This window comes from Canis lupus, chromosome 5 (genome assembly GCF_048164855.1).
Source record: "Canis lupus baileyi chromosome 5, mCanLup2.hap1, whole genome shotgun sequence".
Taxonomy (NCBI): Eukaryota; Metazoa; Chordata; class Mammalia; order Carnivora; family Canidae; genus Canis; species Canis lupus.
Window position 1 is genome coordinate 61,202,443 of NC_132842.1, and position 8,482 is coordinate 61,210,924.

The window sequence follows — 8,482 nt, forward strand, 5'->3', positions numbered from 1 at the left end:
AGTATAGATGGTCAGGGGAGGCCTCCTGGGAGAAGGGACTTCTGAGCTACCACCTACAGAGACACAGGAGTGTTGGGTGGGGGTTGCGGTGGGAAGGACGTTTCAGGCACAGTCTGGGGCACCCTGCGTGCAGAGGTCCAGAGAGGGAAGACCGCAAGCCGCCCTGGAGAAGGGAGTTTCCCTCTATCTAAAAAGGGTGGCGGTGTTGAAGGGCAGGGTCAAGAGATGGGACTGGGATCAGCAGGGACCAATTTGAGGCCCAAAGCCATGGGCTCCGAGGGCCAGGAGCAATCTTCCAGTGAGGGCCTTCAGGGTTCATGGTGACAAGTCTGGACTTTTCTCTTGAGAACCGGAAAAGCCTCGGAAGCTTGGGTCTCAGTGGGCTTCAGACATGCACAGGCTTGCCTGGCAGCGTGCTACGTGCCTGCCAGCACTCAATCTGAAAGGAGGCCTGAGGGAGGGACTTAGCCCCACAGGAGGGAGCCAGGCCCATGGGCCTGACCTGAGCAGAAGCCCTGGCTATCTGAGGGAGGGTGAGGCTGAGGTCAGTGGGGGAGGGGGATTGTTCCTGGCTCTGCCCCCTTGGACACATGTCCATGTCCCGTGGGCAGCCAGAGAGTCAAGCTGCAGAGTGGACAGCTGGGAAGATGGAAAAAGTTGTCTCACAAAAGCCGGGCTTGCAAACTCGTGGCCTGTGGGCTGAATCCAGCCTGGACAGCATTTTGAAACTTGGGAGACTTCATGTAGAAATCTGACTTTCTGGTTTTCTTTCAAAAATGCCCAAAGATCTGGCAATCCTGGGTGCCAATTTTCACATGGCAACCGGTAGCTGGCGATAAATCACAGCTGCCCCGTTTAGATGAGGCGTGGGCTTTGGTTTGCCACAGTCTCCGCTGTTCCCTGTTGCCTCGCATGGGGCTTGGCTCAGTTGTGCTCATAGATATTGCTGGCCCCATTCAGGGTTTAACCGTTTCCCAGAAGGCTTTGTAAGACACTGCAGCCTAAACAACATAGCTTTGGGGCTCCTCTGCAGAGGGCAGCTTTAGCTGAGCAACTTTTTTCTTTTTTTTAAGATTTTATTTATTTGAGAGAGAGAGAGAGAAGGTGCACACAAGTCAGGAGGAGGGGCAGAGGGAGAAGCGGGCTCCTGACTGAGCAGGGAGCTGATGCAAGGCTCGATCCCAGGACCCCAGGATCAGGACCTGAACCGAAGGCAGATGCTTAACCAACCGAGCCACCCAGGCGCCCTGACTGTGACTCTCTACAACATGCATGGCTTTGGCATTCCAGGGCGTCGGTGTCCAGTGTAGGTGCTTGGTGCGCATTTAGAAATGGCATCAGCTGCAGAAGTGAGGGAGGAGTAGCAGTGCCCGGCAGTGACTAGGGGCCCAAGGTGCCTGGAGAGCACAGGCAGTCTAGTGGCAATGGACTTGTGGGTGACCACATGAGATCCCTGTGTATCCCTTTCACCGCCTGCCATTAAGAGCCTGCCTTGGTAATCCCAGTAACCCCATGTGGATGTGGGGGAACCATTAAATGAAAGCAACCAGACAAACTCTTGCATAATAACCACCAAGATCAGGTATTATGTTTGAGACTGCAGCATCTTTTAGCCAGTCTTAATGCCGGTCGTGTAAAGGGGAGAACTGTGCCCCCCCAAAAGGATATGTTCAAATCCTACCCTCTAGTACCTGTAGTAAATGTGTGCTCCCTCAGATATATAGTTGGCTCATGAACATGACCCTTAAACTGTGTGGATCCACCATTGATATGCAGATTTTTTCCCAATAATACAGTGTAGGGCTGTAAATGTATCTTCTCTTCTTTATGATTTTTTTTTTTAAAAAGGGTTTTATTTATTTATCAGAGACACAGAGAGGCAGAGACATAGGCAGAGGAAGAAGTAGGCTCCCTGCAGGGAGCCCTGATGAGGGACTCTATCCCCAGACCCCAGGATCACGCCCTGAGCCCAAGGCAGACACTCAACTGCTGAGCCACCCAGGTGTCCCTCCTTTATGATCTTCTTAATGACATTCCCTTCCATCGAGCTTACTTATTGTAAGAACATAGCACATAACACATAGAACATCAGAATAGCTTTCATTTGTTGTCTATGACATCAGTAACGTATCTATATCTGTAGCATCTATGATGACGGTAGCGGTGAGTTCTGTGGGGGGCGGGGGGAGTCACAAGTTGTACTCAGGGTTTTGACTACACGTGCGGTCGTTGTCCCTGCCTGATCCCAGAGCTGTTCATGGGTCAGCTGTAGTCTTTGCAGATGTAATCAGGTTAAAAGTTTAGAATGTCTTGGTCGCATGATAAGGAATGCCAAGAATTGTCAGGAGCCACCAGAAACTGGAAGAGGCGAGGAAGGATTCTTTCTGGAGCCTGCAGAAGGAGCATAGCCCTTGCCAACACCTTGATTTTGGATTTCTAGCCTCCAGGACTGTTCGAGAATAAATTTTGGATGTCTTAAGCCTCCCAGTTTGTGCTGCCTTCTTACAGGAGCCCTAGAAAATTGATACAGGCCACGCTTAGGAGTCACCAGGATGCGGCATGAATTTCTGTAAGCCCTTTATTCATTTAGGAAAACTTTCCTGAGCCCAATTCCAGGTGCTGGGATACCAAGCACCAAGATAAAGGTGGTACTGAGGAAGAAGGAAAACAACAATGTGAGATTCCAAGGCTAGGATGGGCCTGGGGGAGGGGGTGGCCATCTGTGGAATGTGCCTTCCAAACACCCTAACCTCTCTTAGTTTTGGAAGCTGGCCCTTCATTTTTTCTTTGGGGAACTTCTACTCCTTGGCTCTAGGTCTGTGAGGTTCAGTGGACGAGACCTACCTTCTGGCTCCTGGGCCCAGTACCACTGGCTGGGTGATGGTTCAGAGATGGGTTTCTGAGTCCCTCGGAGCTAATGAAAATGAAATCTGAGACTTTCACTGGAGATGTTTGAGATACACTATGTACTATTAAGGAGGTTGGCGTGACGTAAGGGTGGAGGTGCCCTTAAGGACAGAGGCTTCTTGAGATGAAGCTATATCAAAGAAAACAGAAATGGTGACCCTGAGCTCCTGCTGTCAGCAACTGAACTCCTAGATCCAGCTGTGCCTGCAGCTGGAGTATCCTGAGCTTTCTTTTTTTTGTTTGAGCCAGTACGTCTTCTCCATCAAACTTTGTGTTTTGTTTTGCTTTGCTTGAGCCTGTCTGGGTTGAGTGTCCGTCCCTCACCACCGGAGAATTGCTACTGACGCGGTGGAAGACTTAGCCGAGAACCCAGGACCCGTGAGCCCCTCTGCTTGAGATCATGGGCTGTTCTCATTTTGTACTGAGTCCTGGTCCCGGGAACATCAGAGAAGCACTCTGGGGGGCACATGGGTGTGTCAGCATACACAGCCCTAGAGGGGCAGAGGCAGGACCTTTCCTGGGGCCAGGAAGTCCGGGTCCCTTTGGGTTTTCTGTCAGGACCCCCACCCCAGACCCAGGCCTATGGATTCCAGGTTCGGAGGCTCAGAAGGCTTTGCGCTCTTCTCTGCTTAAAACCCTTTGCCAACTAACCCACTTCCTTGCCACGGCCTGCAGAACCCCACGTGACCTGCTGTGGCCTGTCCCTGTAGTCAGGAACCCAGGAGGGAGCAGATGGCACCCCTGGGGAGGATAATTCTAGGAAAGCTTATTGACAGAGGAATTAAAACCAAAGCATGTGGGTGGGGTGCTGGGGAAGCCAGCCTGTGGTGCAGGAACCAGACCAGATGCTCCAGCACTGAGACCACTGCAGGCCCAGAGGGGTGACAGGAGACCTTTGGCTTGCAGGAGCCAAAAGGAGAGAGACTGGCACAGAGCAGGTGCCTTGAAGCACACAGCCAGCCCGAGAGCCCCTCTGGTGGTGGTGGGAGCAGGGATCCAGGAACTAGTTCCCTGATGGTGTTCTCCTCCCTCCAATACCTTGCTGGGCTCCCCCAGCCCAATGCCAGGGGCGCAGAGCTGGGCCGCGAATTCCAGGAGGGGGGGGGGGCGGAGCATGGCGGGGTGGCCTGCAAGCTTCTGTTCTGTTAGGTCTCAACTCAAATGCAGCCTCCTCTGTGAAGCCTTCCTGGACTGACCAGAAGGATTCCCCCGCCTGCCGTTGTGACTTAATTTTAAAATTTTTTTAAGATCTTATTTTTATTTATTCGTGAGAGATACAGAGGGAGAAGCAGGCCCCTGTGGGGAGTCTGATTCGGAACTCGATCCCAGGACCCCAGGTCACACCCTGAGCTGAAGGCAGACGCTCAACCACTGAGCCACTCAGGTGCCCCCATTTTTGTGACTTTAATTTCTTATTTGTTTCTTGATTCCTGCACTAGAAGGTCAGCTGCTGTTCCGAGACCTAGAATAGGGTTTTTCACAAATTAGGTACTCAATAAATATTTGTCAAATAAATGGTTGAATTAATTTATGAATTACTCTTAGATGCGGGGAGGTGGGAAGAAAGGCTTAGTAAGCAGGGGAGGCGGTGGTGGGGTGGCCCCCGGAGTAGAAGGAAAGGCCAGAATGAACAGCTGAGGGCTCCGAATTGGGTTATCTCAAAGTCGTTTTGGATGATTCAAAGCTCTGGGGCTTCCCTTGTCTTACAAAGGCCCGGACTCTGCCCTAGGTTCTCCTGCCACTGGAGTGAGGGGAGGGGAGGACAGACCACCTGAGACTCGGGGAATCTGTGGGCACAGTTGTTAAATGGTGACCAACAGCAGGAGACATTTAGGGCAGACTTCAGGTAGGACTTTGCAGCACTGAGAAGCATGGAGCCAGGCCTTAAGGCGCCGGTGAGGGAGGCCGAGGCAGTTGCCTCCGCAAGAGGCAGAGACGGAGGAGAGGCTAAGCCATGTTTGGGTGAACACAAGGGCCTTCAGATGGACTTAAAGATCCCGACCGGGCAGGGGCGGACAAGTGGGCCGTTGGGTTCCTTCCCTGCCGCCCCTCGCTGCCCGCTGGCCCTTCCTTCTCTCCCCCCACGTTGAGGCCCACGTTGAGGTCTCTGAGGCCCTGAGTCACTGCCTCCCCGGGGCGCCCTGCCCACCTCCCCCTCTCTCCCCCTGTGCTTTTAGCCACAGCCTCTGTTTTTGTCCAGATGTGTGGTCTCTGGCTGGGACGGTTGGGGCAGGACACATGCTCTTTCTGCTGCTCTGCATCATTTCCAGCCTTCTGCTCACAGCACAGCGAGCTCGGCTTGGGGCGCCCCAACCCCCCCCCCACGCCCCGTGGCCCAGGCCCGGCCCTGGGGGCAGGGAGCCTCTCCAGGCCAGGGACCGCCTGGCCGGCTCTATCCGAGGGGGCAAGGGCTGCCTCAGGGCGGAGGGGGCCCTGTTGGAGAGCCCAGATCTAGCTTTACCTGAAACCCATACCGCCTTGGGTGTCTCTTTGAGGAGTCCTTTTCCACGTAATCCGATTTGCGTAGAAGCTCTGTTATTTGTACCTAAAATCGTGGCCCCCCACCGGGCTGCTCCCCGCCCCCCCCAAGCGGCCCAGTGGGGGGGCGTCCTCCGCGGGCGGGTTTGCTCAGTGCCCCCCCCCCCGCCGCCTCCCCGTCCGGGGTGGGGTCCCCCCTCCCCCCCCATCCCCCCCCCATCCCCCCCCCCCCCGCCGCAGCAGGCGGCCCGCGGACGCAGTGCGCTCCCAGTGCGCTCCCGGGGCGGGGCGGGACGTGTCCGGCGTCGCGGGGGCTGCGGGGGCTGCGGGGGCTGCGGGGGCTGCGGGGGCTGCGGGGGCTGCGGGGACCGCGAACCGCCCTGGGCCCGAGCACCCCCCGCGCGCCGCCCGCCCCCTGGGGCCCGCCCGGCTCTGGGGCGTCGCCACCGCGCCCCCCGCCCCCGCCCCGCCGGCTGCCTCCGCCGGGCGCGGCCCCAGCTCACACCCCGACACCGGAGCCCTTGCACCCCACCGCCAACCCCAGGGAGAGGTGGGGAAACTGAGGCACAGCGAAGGATTTGCTGCGGCCACGTTACAAGGGAAAGAAAGTCAGCGACCCCGCGGGGCTCACTTTGAACCGGGAACCGTAGGTTGTAGGTCGCTGTGCTCAGGCCTCGCGACGCACCTGTGAGCACGAGGACCGACAGGCAAGGTGAGCTCCACGGAGGACGCGCAGCCTGCGGGCGGCACCGGAACCTGAGTCCATTGACCCCCCCCCGCCCGCGGCTGCGTCCTCGGCCAGCAGGCTCTGCACCCCCTGCGGCACCCCTGCAGCCCAGCATCTCCTGCGTCTCCAGCACCCTCAGCACCCTGGTTCCCCCGTTGCTCAGGGCTGTTCTCCGACGCCCTCCCTCTGCCAGGCCACGACTACCGCACTTTGCAGCCTGCGCAGAGCTCACCTCCAGGAAGCCCTCCTTGGTTTCGGAGCCCTTGCTCTGCCGCGGCGCCGCGGTGCTGCCCACGGCTCCCTGAGCCCCGATGAACCCCATGGGGCCCCCTCCGCCGTGTGTGTCCAGTAATCACAATGACCACCTCAGGGCTGTGGCGGGTGGCCGAGGATCCGTTAGAGTGTGGTAGATGCTTAACACAGCGCCTGGCATGCATGCAGTAGGCACTTAATAGGCGATGACGGTCTTCATCACAGAGGTCACCCAGCAGGCCTGTGTGTGTCTTCCCAAGTGATCAAGTCTTTATTGAGCACCTGCTGAGTGCAGCGCCTTTACCCGGGGAGCAAGGGCTAAGACCACGGCAGGCGGGACGCTGTCGCACAGGGGCCGGGCCCCCGCGGCCCGAGCTAAGCTGGGAGGGAGCGAGCGTGCGCACCACCGGCTCCCCTCCCGCCCCCGCGGACCGGCGGCTCCTTCCGAGGACGGCTTGCGCCACCTGCTGGCCACGCGTGGCGAAGCAGCCTCGGGGCCCGGCGCGGCGCGGCTCGGACCAGTTCTCTGGGCGCGTGGCTCCATCTAGTGTCCATCATGCGCAATCACAGCTCATCCGTTGGGTCCTGAAACTCCGGGGAAGCTGTTCTTGGAACCTTCCAGGATTCCACGTGAGAGCCACGGAATCGGAATTGGTGATGGGGGCGGTCGGGCCGCCGCCGCGCGCAGAGGCGGAACCACGGCCGTGGAGCTGGGGCTCGCGGGCCGCCGGGCGCTCGTCACCGGGGCGGGCAAAGGCATCGGGCGCAGCGCGGTCCAGGCGCCGCACGCCGCGGGGGTGCAGGTGGTGGCGGTGAGCCCGAGCCGGGCCGACCTGGACAGCCTGGTCGCGAGCGTCCCGGGGTGGAGCCCGTGTGTGTGGACCTGGCTGACCGGGAGGCCACCGAGCGGGCACTGGGCAGTGGGCCCCGTGGACCTGCTGGTGAGCAACGCTGCGTGGCGCTGCTGCGGCCCTTCCTGGAGGTCACCAAGGAAGCATCCTTCGACCTGAACCTGCGGGCCGTCGTCATCCAAGTGTCCCAGATGGTGGCCCGCGGCTTAATAGCCAGGGGAGCCCCAGGGTCCATCGTGAACATCTCCTGCCAGGCCTCGCGGCGAGCAATAGCCAACCACAGCGCCTGCTGCTCCACCAAGGGTGCCAGGGACATGCTGACCTAGGTGATGGCTCTGGAGCTTGGGCCACACAAGATCCGCGTGAACACGGTGAACCTCACAGTGGTGATGACCCCCATGGGCCAGGCCAATTGGAGCGACCCTCAGAAGGCCAAGACCATGCTGGATCGAATCCCACTTGGCAAGTTTGCAGAGGTGGAGAACGTGGTGGACACCATCCTCTTCCTGCTGAGTGACCGGAGCAGCATGACCGCGGGTTCCGCTATGCCGGTGGATGGGGGCTTCCTGGCCACCTGAGTCTCTACTGACACCCTGCTCCATGCAGAACCCCCCTCCCCCCGCCCAGTTTCTCCAATAAACATGAGTCTTCTGCTTAAAAAAAAAAAAAAAAAAAAAAAAAAGAATTGGTGATGGGGGCGGGGGGGGGGAGGGAAATGCTTCTTTAGAACCTACCTTTTAGACGACATTTCCAGGTTATTATAACTGTGGGAAACGTGAAGTTGGAGAAGCATGACTTTACTTTTTTAAAAAAGATTTTATTTATTTATGAAAGACACACACAGAGAGGCAGAGACACAGGCAGAGGGAGAAGCAGGCTCCCCGTGTGGAGTCCAATGTGGGATTTGATTCTGGGACTCCAGGATCACGCCCTGGGCCAAAGGCAGATGGGCCCAACCACTGAGGCACCCAGGCGTCCGGAGAAGCATGACTTTAAAGGGACTTCTGCAAATGTATTTGTAGCCGCTCCCACCTGTTCAGTCATTAAATAGTCACTCACTTTAGATCTGGAGTTCTCTTTTCCAAGATGAGGAGACTGAGGCACAGTTAGTGAGCCCTGACTCAGGCAACCTGCTATGGAGCCCATGCCCCTAGCCAGCTGACACTCAGTGCCCCAGAGCAGGCAAAGTTTGGCTTTTGCACCCTACGTTTCAGGCATCCTTGGCCAGACCACATGCTCCTTGTCTGGGATTCTTTGTTCCTATATG

At 57.7% G+C, this 8,482-nt stretch overlaps 1 pseudogene; it reads left to right on the forward strand.

Moving 5' to 3' along the window:
- The first annotated feature begins 6,570 nt into the window (after window positions 1-6,570).
- On the forward strand, window positions 6,571-7,855 carry LOC140634486 (L-xylulose reductase pseudogene; annotated as a pseudogene).
- Window positions 7,856-8,482: the final 627 nt, after the last annotated feature.